Source organism: Lactuca virosa, chromosome 8 (assembly GCF_052849685.1).
Source record: "Lactuca virosa cultivar CGN04683 chromosome 8, Lactuca_virosa_CGN04683_v6, whole genome shotgun sequence".
NCBI classification, from domain to species: Eukaryota; Viridiplantae; Streptophyta; class Magnoliopsida; order Asterales; family Asteraceae; genus Lactuca; species Lactuca virosa.
Genome location: NC_136433.1, coordinates 269,585,926 through 269,599,108, shown reverse-complemented (window position 1 = coordinate 269,599,108; position 13,183 = coordinate 269,585,926).

The following is a 13,183-nucleotide window of genomic DNA, read 5'->3' as shown; positions in this document are numbered from 1 at the left end:
TGAGTATTAGATTCAACCCGCGCTCACCTGAATCACTTCATGGAATTTATCACGAGTGATCGTGAGACGATAATATCATATAAGTCTTCAAACCTAGATATATGAGTTGTTGACTATGAATTAGATGTGCATTGATGATACCAAAACGCATCAGTAACTTGATCTTATAAAACGTATCGTTGTGCATAATTTAATGAGTAGTTAGTACAAGCATATGATGTCGAAGTTTATCTGTTCCCTTTTATCCTAAGAGGATTAAAAGCGATATCTTGTGCCCCTTGATGATTCTGTTTTGACTTATGTGTCGGGCCCGGTCAGAACTAAATTGATGTGTTCAGTTATGTTCTATGTCAGACGAATCAAAAATAGGGAAACAAACTGTTGGACAATAAGTATGACATTGTTCCATGTATTTATCCAGCTGATATCTTGAGAACAGAGGATTATATGATCCCTTATCTAAAGGATGCGTCACTGACTGGGTCAGAGTTCACAGCGGCTTTTGAAAGCTTACGATTGCTAAGTCGGATCCTATAGTTACATTGGCAGTTATAGTTATTAGACTTATCCAAGTGGGAGACTGTTGGATTTGGTGTCTAAGCCCATAACTATAACTGGGATGTACTTGACCCGATTGTAGCATGGTCCTTTTGGGTTGTCTTCACCAATGCAATGTGATAGGATGGACTTTTGAGAATAAGGTTATTTATGATTTATTAATATATTACAAGTATGATATACTAATATATGGAATCATATTATTTAATTAGTATTGATCAAGAATTAATTCGGAATTAATTTTGTGGTCAAAAGAGACTAATTAAATATATGGGGATTGATTATGTAAATAAATGATTCTTGTAGTGTGGACCAATTATCCATGATTATTTAGATGGGCTAAACCAATAAGTTAATCGATGGATAGTCCATGGAGGTTAAACCCATGGAGCATTAGAATGTGGAAAGTCATGGATAATTAGGGTTTACAAAGTGTAACCCTAGCATTTGCCACACTATAAATAGAACCCTCACGATCCAAAATCGGTTGCACCATCTATTTGAGATAAGTAACTTATTCTCTTAAGCCTCCTCTTGCATATTGGTGTTTGTGAACCATTAGAGGCATCACACTTGAGGTGCTCAAGCTTTCAAAGGTCAAGAACTCTACCCTACTCAAGAGGTTAGCATTCAAACTAAGTTTTTTATTATATAGCTTCAATTGTATGCTAGCTAGGGTGAATGCTTTGGAAAAACAATATGCATGTATAATAAGAGAAGACATAGATCCAAAGCATTTAGGGTTGCATGTGCACCATAGGAGTGTTATAGTCCTCAAAACCCAACAGTTCAGGAGGGTAGTGCGGGAAAGAAGCCCAAGTTATCAGATCACAGATCGAGGAGCCAGCAGGGTCGCAGCCGGTGTGGCAAGTGCGGCAAGATGCATGAGGGGGCGTGCAGGGCGGGGAGTTCGGGCTGCTTCAAGTGCGGCCGAACAGGTCATATGAGTAGGGATTGTACAGCTACCGCCACCACCACAGCAGTTTCAGATCTTATTTGCTTCCAGTGCAATCAGAGGGGCCACAAGAAGGACCAGTGTCCAAGTCTAGCAGCAGTAGGAAAGGTGACAACACCCGCTCCTGCCATGTTGAGGATTACAGATGGCTGTCAGGGTCGGGAAGATGCGCCTACGGCGAGGAGTAGGGCTTTCCAGCTTACTGCAGAGGAGGCACGTGCGGCTCCCGATGTTGTGACGGGTATGTATTGTCTCCTTATCTCTTTATTTGTTATGATTATTGCTTATGTTTATGTGTTTGTTATAGGGACGTTCTTAGTGAACGGTATCTCAGCCTTGGTACTGTTTGATTCGGTTGCAACCCTATATTTTTTGTCGCTCGCGCTCAGCAAGCGATTCGTAGGAGCTCCGGGGGAGCTGGATTGCCCACTTGATGTGGAGATAGCAGATGATAGGACCGTTAGGGTTGCGAGGGTTCATAGAGGTTGTACACTACAGTTATTTGATGAGCAGTTTTCAGTGGATCTGGTTCCCATTCCCCTTCGAGGGAATAAGGTTATAGTGGGTATGGATTGGTTGAGCCCCAATGGGGCAGTGATCGACTGCGAGCAGTAGCTAGTGAGGGTTCGGACTCCTAGTGGGGGAGGGTTAGTGATTCAGGGCGAGAGGCCACAGCGCTGACCAGTTTTATGTTCAGCAGCGAGGGCGAGGAGTTACATTCAGCACGGTTGCGTAGGTTATGTCACTTATGTTATTGATACCCGGGATAATGGTAAGGCGACAGTGGATGATATACCGGTCGTGCGAGAGTACTCAGATGTATTCCCGGATGATTTTCCTGGGATACCTCCGGAGAGACAGGTTGAGTTCAGGATCGACTTAGTCCCTGGTGCGGCTCCGATAGCCAAGGCACCATATCGGTTCGCTCCTCCCAAGATGCAGGAGTTGTCTAAGCAGCTGCAAGATCTGCTAGACAAGGGATTTATCAGGCCGAGTAGTTCACCATGGGGAGCACCGATCCTTTTTGTGAAGAAGAAGGATGGTTCGCATCAGATGTGCATAGACTATCGGGAGCTGAATAAGGTAACGGTGAAGAACCGTTATCCCCTCCCGAGGATCGATGATTTGTTTGACCATCTACAGGGTGCATCTTGGTTCTCCAAGATTGATCTGCGATCGGGTTATCACCAGATGCGAGTCAGAGAGGAGGATGTATAGAAGACGGCTTTTAGGACTCGCTATGGTTATTATGAGTTTGTGGTGATGCCGTTTGGGCTCACCAATGCTCCACCCGCGTTCATGGATCTCATGAACCAAGTATGCAGACCGATGTTGGATCGGTCTATGATAGTTTTCATCGATGATATCTTGGTCTATTCCAAGACTCAGGAGCAGCATGAGGAGCACCCAAGGGAGGTGCTGGAGACACTGACGATGTAGAGATTTTTTGCAAAGTTCTCCAAGTGTGAGTTTTGGTTGTGCGACGTAGTTCGTTGGGCATCTCATCAACCAGAAGGGTATTCTGGTCAATCCGGCCAAGATAGAGGCCGTGATACAGTGGGAGGTTCCGAGGTCTCCAACATAGATTCTGAGTTTTCTTGGTCTAGCGGGTTATTACCGGAGATTCATCTAGGATTTCTCCAAGATCATTATTCCTTTGACCCGACTGACCAAGAAGTGGGTGACATTCCGTTGGGGGCCTGAGCAGCAGACAGCTTTCGAGACTCTTAGACAACGGTTATGCGAGACACCGATTTTGACTCTGCCCGAGGGAGTTGATGACTTCGTGGTTTATTGTGACGCGTCGATTACGGGTATGGGTGCAGTTTTGATGCAGAGGGGTCATGTGATAGCTTACACGTCGAGGCAGCTAAAGCCTCACGAGGCTAACTATCCGACGCATGATTTAGAGTTGGGGGTTGTGGTTTTTGCCCTCAAGATTTGGCGGCATTACCTCTACGGAGTCCGCTGTACCATTTACACGGACCAAAAGAGTTTGAGGTACCTCATGGATCAACCGAATCTGAACATGAGGCAGCGTTGGTGGTTAGATGTGGTGAAGGATTGTGACTGTGAGATCCTTTACCACCCGGGCAACGCCAATGTGGTGGCTGATGCCCTGATCCGCAACGCGGTGGTGGCTCCGATTAGAGATATATGTCTGAGGATGACAGTGATTACTCCATTGCTGGAGCAGATTAGAGACGTGCAGGTTGAGGGCCTGAAGGAGGAGTGTCAGAAGTGCGAGCGAATTGTAGGCCGGGTGGCCTCGTTTGATTATGACAGACGAGGGTTGTTGACCCTACATGGGAGGGTATGGGTTCCGTACTGGGGCATAGTATGGCAGGTTCTGATGGATGAGGCCAATAAGTCGAGGTTCTCCATCCATCCTGGGGCAACGAACATGTACCAGGATCTTCGCCTTGATTACCGATGTCCCTGCATGAAGCGGGACGTTGCTTGGTACATGGAGCGGTGCTTGACATGCATGAAGGTCGAGGCTGAGCACCAGAGACCACACGACAAGATGCAGCCGCTAGACATTCCCGTGTGGAAATAGGAGGATATCAGCATGGATTTCATTACCAAGCTTCCCAGTACTACACGTGGAGTAGATTCCATATGGGTCATCGTGGATCGGTTGACCAAGAGTGCTCATTTTATCCCAATCCAGGAGAGAAAATCAGCCGAGAATCTGGCCGAGATATACATGTGTGAGATAGTGTCACGACATGGAGTGCCTGTCTCGGTGGTGTCAGACCGAGAATTCTGTTTCACTTCCAGATTTTGGAAGCGGTTCCACGAGGAGATAGGTACTCGTCTCCACTTCAGTACCGCTTTCCACCCTCAGACAGACGGACAAAGCTAGAGGACGATACATACTGTTGAGAGAAAAACTTGGAGACACACTTGAACAAAAGTTAGAACAAGTATATTGAGGAATAGTTAATCTCAAAGGATCTAAAAGCTCAACAATAATATAGTTAGATGGTTAGAGAGTTAGTTGCGGAAAAGTAAAGAAATAGAAATGACAGCAATTGTTATATCAAGAATACACTTAACTTGATTCATAACAAGGAATGCATTCACTCCAAGTTAATAAGGAAGATCAAGCTTAGTGATTAAGTCAAATATGACTTGCTCCGAAGAGAGATTATGATCAGCAGAATTATGATAAGATTTAAGTAAGAAGCGATGAGTGAAGAAGGATAGAGAGATAACTTCAGAATGTATATTCAGATAGAATGCATAAGTTATCGGTGATAGAGTGTGTTCAATACAGGAGAATAAGTCTCTATTTATAGAGACTCAGAAATGCACTAGATTACATCTCTATAAGCAGTCGTGCAAGGCATACTGGACAATAGAGTGTATTACAAAAAAGACAAGTAAAGTAATCTAGCTAAGTTGACTGCGGTAGCTGACTCCGGTTGCTGATGCTGATAAAGAGACTGACTGCGGGTGCTGAAGTGGCTGCGGTAGCAAAGTTCAAGAGGTTCACTTTTATTATTCAACAATTTCCGCCTAAGTGACCTCTTTAACTTCGGTTCAGCTATCAAGTTTGAGGAACTTGATCAGAATCCACCAAAATTTCCTGACGTTTTCCAGCCATGTGATTCTTCTTGTGATCTCAAACTTGACTTCTGCAGTAGTATGCTTCGATCTTTCAACTGCGGTCCGACAGATGTCAAGTTGTTTTCTGGTGAGGCGATGCATGGCATTCATAGGAATGAAATATTTGACATTGTCAGTCTTCCTTTTGAATATGACTCCAAGTTCAGGAAAGTTTGTTGCGCCTAGAGATCTCTCTTGAAAGCCTTCGGTAGGCATTGGCACAGGTTCAAGAGGTGGGAGATCAAACTTCTTGAGGATGGTGGGGTAGATATCTGCATCTATTTTGGCAAAATCGCAGACAGTTTCCTTGAGAAAGGTGTTGGCCCTTTCCAGCGCAATCTTCATCTTGGGGTGCTTCTCAGACTTATTTTGAAATACCTTGGCAATGAGGAATATTTCTTCCGGATTCATGCAAGGGAAGTCTGCTTGGCTGCGGATGTAGTCATGTTCCCTTCTTGTCAGGGTGTACTGGATGTATTCAGCCTTCATAAATTTCCGGACTTTGTAGTTCTTGATTGCGGATGGTCTGTCGTTAGACCATATGTTTTCGATGGAGGAGGCATGCTTAGCATAAAAACAATTTAGTCTCTCAAACTCCATCGGCAGTCGTTTATGATCTGGAAGGCTCCGGTCAAACGGCTCAAATACAGTGAAGTACTTGGCATTTGGAGAAATTGGTACATCCCAGTCCCGTCTGATGGGGGTTCAGCGTATGTGAGCTGGGGTCGGTAGTCTTCATCCAGCAGCCTGCGGTGAGGATTAATCCAAGAATTGATCAAGGACTCATCTATCATGGTGTCAAACCCGCATTCTCTCCAAATTAACTCTGCCAGCTTGGCTGCTTTCCAATCATGCTTTCTTTGGGCGGTGGCAGGGGAGTCTGTGGTGCTCGGAGAAGACATGTTTTCAGCCAAGTTCTTGAAGTGCGGAGGAGTCTCTGGCTTTTTGGGAGTATCCTTTGGAGGTGAAGTGTGAGGAGATGGAGTATCTTGAGATGGTTGCGGTGAAGGCTGCGGTGTGGGAATTTTTTCAGTGATGATGGGGGAACTCTTATGAATAGATGGATCAGAGTTATGGACTTCTTCTTCTTCTTCACTTTCCCCTCTTGAGGGATGCAACGGAGGAGCTTCCTCAAGCCATTGCTTAAGTCCATCAACCTTGGCACAGACTTCTTGGAATTGAGCTTTTAGAGCTTCTGCCAATTGTTGATTGTTAGGTGTGGAGGAGCTGAAGAGCAGCTTGTGGATTTCCTTAGTGAGTTGGAGGATCTCTGGACTGTGAAAGTTGGAGGACAGGGATTTATGCAGTCTGTTGATGGTGGCGTGAAGAACAAAGATAGTGGACTCATAAGCAGTATGAGTCTCATCTATCAATTTCTTAGACTGAGAGGCTTGATCCGCGATGGCCGCTTGGAGATCCGTTTTGATTGCGGTCACCTCAGAGATGAGGCGTTCCGCTGCAGCCATGAATTCCTTATGGTCAGCCTTGCGGTTGTTGTCAAGGGACCGGATCCCCATCTCTACTTTGAGAGAGATTCGTTCAGCAGCCATGCGTTCCCTTGTTTCCAGACGTTCTATTCTTTCAATCAGTGACTGCGGTCCTGGGGTGTCTTCAGGTTGCGGTTGAGTAGGCTTGACCGCAGCCAAGATCTGATCGACTTTGGCTTGAAGGCTTAGGAACTCTTTTCTGGAGACAACATTCTTCTTCTTTTTCTTCTTCTCTTTAGGCTTGGAAGTCGAATGATGAGAACCGCTGGACTCCTCTTCTTCTTCAAACATCATAAGGTCATCTTCTGAAGGGTTTGGCTTGTTGACCTCTTGGATATCGTCATCATCAAGACCGAAGGTTGGAGCAGAGCTGATTTCAACTGCGGATCCTTCCTCTTGTGATGGATTGACTGTAGGAGTGGGAATTGGATTGGGAGTTGGAGTAGGAGGGACTTTGGAGGTGCCTGCGGCTGCACCTGAAGCTTGAGCTTTTAACATTGTTTCAGCTATCTCATCCATCCAAGCTTGAACCTTTTGAATGGTGGCTACGGTACTGGCATTGTTGATGGCATTTGCCCAATACTTAGCCACGAGCTGGATTTCCTGCTCCTTTTGCTGCTGCTACTTGATCTGTTGTTCCTTGCGGGCTTGGAATGCCCTTCTGAATGCATCAGACTTCTTTTTCTCTGACTCGGTAACAGGTGTGTACCGTAACCATGAGTCATTTGAATCGTCTCCGTCAAATCCTGAAAAGCGCACCGAAGTGTCCTTCGGGTCCACGGATCCTAGCACATTTGTGCTCACCGTGCCTAAACCACCTGTAAAGAATGTAAGCAGAGTAGGATTTCCTGAGCTTCCTCGGTCTCCTTGACCCGTGGTCAAGTGTGGCCTCGGCTCAGTTCTGGCATGGGCGGAAGAAGTGCCCTGCGGGTGGGAAGGTGTTTGTAGTGTATGGGTGACGTTCAAAAGGATGGAGCTCAACTCCTCGGGTGAAAAGAAATGCAGTCGGGAAGCCCGGGAGACCTTAAGGCGTGCACCAGTATCATCCCCTTGGGAGTGAACTGGGGGGGAGTCTCCACGATGTTGTGAATCAGACTCAGTTTTTGAGTCTGACTGGAAAATGATGGTGGTGTTGAATGGGTGTGCGGGCACCCCAAGGACTACTGGAGCCTTTTGAGAGGCTTCAGCATAGGTCCGGTCACGCATTTGGTCAGTGGTGGTGGTTTTCCGTTTCTTAAGGATGGCAATCGGTTGCGCATCCTCAGAGTCACTATCAGATGGAGGTGTGACTGGTTTGGTTTTTCTTTTCTTGGAGGGTGCGGTTGGTTTTGGAGCGTTTTTCTTTGGGGTTCTCTGCTTCTTGGTTGCCAACTGCTTTCTTCTTTGAGAAAGATTGGATAGTGTAGTGGAAGAGGGGACTGCGGTACCCTCAGGGATAATGGTTGTGGATGGAAGAGGCGGGGTAGAAGGGTATGGGGCAATACCCTCCGTAGCCTCAATGTGGTCTGAGACATCAGCAGTCTCAAGACCAAGAGAAGAAAGAATATGAGTAGGGAGTCTGCGTATCGGTCCAAATACAGTTTGATCAAAAGAAGGGTTGTACCTTTTAAGATCCTTAGTGTCGAAGAAGTTGATGTCACTACCCATGTCTATTCCAGCGTCCGCATGTTGGTCTGATATGCAGAGAGACCAGAATCTTGCAAATGTGAGCTCGGTTGGGTTCTCCTTCGGGTTCTCCTTGGGAATGTATTGAAGGAAATCGTCCCATAGGATCTGCCCGTAGTTGACGTCGTGTCCGGTGAAAATGCTCCATACTAATTCCAAAAGCTTTAGTCCCATGTTGTCAATGCCTCCGGTTCTGCCGGATAGACAGCGGATGACAAAGTGACACACAAATTGCCATACCGCAGGCAGTTGGTTCTTCTTGAACTCACCAATCCCTAGAATTGGTTTTTGATACCCCATCTGGTAGAGGGCAGATGTGACGTCATCCATTGATGGTGAGAAGATTTTGATGGAGGGATGAACCAGAAGGTTAATGGCTGAGAGGAACTTTTCTTTAGACAAGATGACCAAAGAATCGTTAATGAGGTTGAGGTGAACTTCTTGGGGGTTTTCCAGTGGGCGATAAGCAGAAAAAGCACATTTGAAGAGATTAGAAACTGGAACAATGTCTGTAAATGCATCGAATGGGCCAAACAGAGGGTGGTTCTTGAGAAACTTGATCATAAGCTTGATGGGAGCATTATATGAAGGATGATCTTCAAATATTGCTCGAAAATTGCTTGATGCGATTGTTGGAGAGTCAAAACCGATGGGATTCGCTGAGCCTGAAGCCTTAGATTGCTTCTTTGATGCACCTGATTTCACCATTGTAGGAGCTTGAAGGTTTTGAGAAGAAGTAGAAAACAGAGTGCTTGAAGGTTTTTTTTTAGAGAGAATGATCGATATTCAGAAAGTGTAAAGTGAATTTGGGGAAGAAGATAGGTTTATAAAGGAGGGGGTGAAAAGTTTCTAACCCTAGGTAAAAGGTAAAAATAAGGTAAAAACGTCGTTTGGTAATTGGGGGGAAACTCTGAATTGGGATTAAATCTCATCCACAAATAATTAAAACGGTTTAAAAAAGATTTGGGAGATTTACTAAAAGAGGGTTGCATTTAATGAAAAGTCAGACATCTATCAATGTGTCAGGTAATCGTGGGGTGAGGGGAAAGGAAGTTGTAACGGATGGGACGTGCTTGGGAGAGGAAAAGACAGATTAAGGATGAGTTTATGGAAACACGTTCTTTTTGTCATCATCCCTAAAATAGGTCTGACTCAAGGTTTATTCAGAAAGAGAATGAGACAGTTTCTCAAGGGAATGTTTTTTTTTATTTAATGTTCTTATTTAATGAAGGATCATTATATAGCACATAAAGGTTCAAGCGTTGATGAAACAGTTGAGAAATTATCACAATGATCGCGGATGGAAACTTCATTGCGGTTGGGAACGTCATCGCGGATAGAAATTTCATTGCGGTTGGGAACGTCATCACGGATGGACAAGGAAAAGACTGCAGTGAGGAACTGAGAAGAAACACTTGTACAAAGATTAGTAATAACAGACAATAAAGACCCATGAGAGATAAGTATGATATATGGTTGTGGTACCTAGACTGCGGTACCAAAACCATCTATCATAAGTAACTCTCAGTTAGAACCGCAACGGAGACCAAGGATGGTCTGCGGTAGCTAACAACTCAATAAGAATTACGGGACTGGATTCATTATTCCTAACATTTGCAGGAAGGTGTTAAGCTTTGTGGAATCGAGCGCTTTTGTGAACACATCAGCAATCTCTTCATGAGAAGGGACAAAGATGAGTTCAATGTTACCTTTTAAGATGTGGTCTTTGATGAAGTGATACCGTAGTTCAATATGTTTAGTCTTGGAGTGCTGAATTGGATTATGAGAGATAGCAATAGCACTTTTTGAGTCACAATAGATCGGTATCCGCAGCATTCTATACCCGTAGTCCATTAGTTGAGTTTTCATCCAAAGGACTTGAGAGCAACAACTGGCTGCAGCCACATACTCAGCTTCTACAGTAGATAGAGAAACACAGCTTTGTTTCCTTGAAGACCAGCCGACAAGTCTTCCACCTAAAAATTGACATCCTCCTGAAGTACTTTTGCGGTCTAATCTGCATCCGGCATGATCCGCATCTGTGAAAGCTTGCAGGCTGAAGTCATTGCCTGCAGGGTACCATAGACCAAGAGATTTGCTTCCTTTCAGGTACCGTAGTATCTGTTTGGTTGCGGTCATATGTGACACTTTTGGGTCTGCCTGATATCTTGCACATACACCAGTTGCAAAAACAATGTCTGGCATGCTTGCGGTGAGGTACATCAAAGAACCAATGATACCTCGATAAGTCTTGTGATCCATAGATTCGCCTGCGGTATCAGCAGAGATCTTATAACCGAAGGCCATGGGGACCTTAGCAAAAGAACAGTTGTCCATGGAATATTTCTTTAAAAGTTCAGTGGTGTATTTCTCTTGATGAATGAATATCCCTTGCGGAATTTGTTTCACTTGAAGTCCTAGAAAGAAATTGATCTCTCTATTCATGCTCATTTTGAACTTGTTGGTCATGAGCTTAGCAAATTCATCCACCATGCCTTGATCAGTCGAACCGAAGATGATATCATCCACATATATTTGTACAAGCATAAGGTAGTCACCATTAGCTTTTCTAAATAAAGTGGGGTCAATCACTCCTCTCTTGTACCCGGATGAGACGAGAAATTCAGAAAGAGTCTCATACCATGCTCTTGGGGCTTGCTTCAGACCGTAGACTGGTTTTTCAAGCTTGTAGCAGTGGTCTGGGAATTCAACGTTTTCAAACCCTGGAGGTTGCTGAAGATAGACCTCTTCTTTTAGTTCCCCATTGAGAAAGGCACTCTTAACGTCCATTTGGTGTACCTTGACGTTCTTGTGGGCTGCGTATGCAAGGAAGATCCGGATAGCTTCCATGCGTGCTACCGGAGCATACGTTTCATCGTAGTTAATGCCTTCAAGTTAACTATACCCCTTTGCAACTAGCCTTGCCTTGTTTCTGACTACTGCACCAGATTCATCCAGCTTGTTTTTGAACACCCATCTAGTTCCAACAATGGAGTGACCACGTGGCTTTGGAACGAGCTGCCAAACTTTGTTCCTTTGAAATTCTTCTAGCTCTTCTTGCATTGCAGCTATCCAGTCAGGTTCAAGCAATGCTTCTTTGATCGTTCTAGGCTCTACCGAGGACATGAATGTTGCATAGTGGCAGTGATCAGATAGGTCCTTGGAAGATCGAGTCTGGATGCCTGCGGATGGGTTCCCAATGATTTGACCTGGTGGGTGGTCTTTCGTCCATACATGAAGACGGGGTTGCAGATGATCAGCAGCTGCGGTAGAGGGAATATCTTGAATATCAGAAGAAGTTGCGGTGGAGGATGGCAGTTCCCCCTGGATTTGAGAACATCCTGCTGAGTCATCTTGGTTTGTTGGAACGAGAGTGGAGTTTTCTTGAATGGTTGGGAGAGGTTCCCCCTGGATTGCTGATGGGAGTTCCTCTGGAACCTGAGAAGGTTCCCCCTAGACTGCGGATGGGAGAGTGATAATCCTTGGATCGGTGCTGGTGTCAATGTTTTCTATGATTTCATCATCCGAATCCGAAGATACGTTTGATGGTAATGCTTCTCTGCGGGTGGGACTTTGAAAAGCATCAGGTACTGGAACCTCGACGGTTGTTGCTTGATCCGGAGTAGAGCTTTCCCCCTCAACCGGAGAGGTGAAAGTATTGAGAGATGCTACTTCAGATAGATGTGGTCCAGAAACATCAGCGTGTTGTTGTTGAGCTGCGGGTGACACAAGAACCTCGGATAGTTTCGTCGTTTCAACAGGGTTGAAAAGATCGTCATAATTGACTTCAACTAGATTTAAGGGACCGGAAGAGGCAGAAATATCGCTTTCCATGATTGCAGTGGTTTCAGTGGATGGAGGGGCGTTGCGGATGTGAGAATCATCAAATTTCACATCGAAGCTTTCAATGATCAGCCTTGTACGCCTGATGAGCACTCGATAAGCAACCTTGTTAGTGGAATAACCAAGGAATATGCCTTCATCAGACTTCGGTGCAAATTTGTTAAGCTGATCGCGGTTGTTGATCACGAAACATCTACAACCAAAGATATGAAAGAAGCGAACATTTGGCTTGCGGTTGTTAAGGCCCTCATATGGTGTTTTATTGAGGCGTTTGCACACAATGCTTCGGTTTTGGACAAAGCATGTGGTTGCTACAGCTTCAGCCCAGAAGTAGAGAGGAAGGTGGGCGAAGTTAAGCATGGATCTGGCTGCTTCTACTAGAGTGCGGTTCCTTCTTTCAACTACTCCATTTTGTTGCGGTGTATATGGGGCTGAGAAGTTGTGAGTGATGCCCTTTGACACCAAGAAACTGTTGAGAAGATGATTAGTGAACTCAGTGCCATTATCACTGCGGATGCGTCTAACTGGAAGCTTGATCTGAAGTTCGATTTCTTTGATGAAGTTGATGAAAATCTGCGGTGTCTCTGATTTGAGTTTGAGAAAGAAGACCCATGTGAAGCGTGTATAGTCATCAACAATAACTAGTATGTATTTCTTGTGGTGGAGACTGACTACGGTTGATGGACCACAGAGATCAATGTGCAATAGCTCCAGAGGTTCAGAAATAGAAGAGTCCATTATCAGAGGGTGACTTGCTTTGGATTGTTTACCACATTCACAAGCCGGACAGAGAGTATCGTTGCTGAATTGGAGAATAAGGAGACCGCGGACTAGTTCTCCGGTGACTAGATTGTTGATGTACCTGAAGTTGAGATGAGCTAGCTTGCGGTGCCATAGCCAGCTGACTTCGGATACAGCTTTGGATAGGAAGCACAACTGCGGTCTACCAATGATCATAGAGACATCCAAATGGTACATGGTACCTTCGGATCGGGATTTGATCAGGCATGTGTTTCTGTCACTTGTCATTACATAGCAAAATTGATCATCAAATTCAACA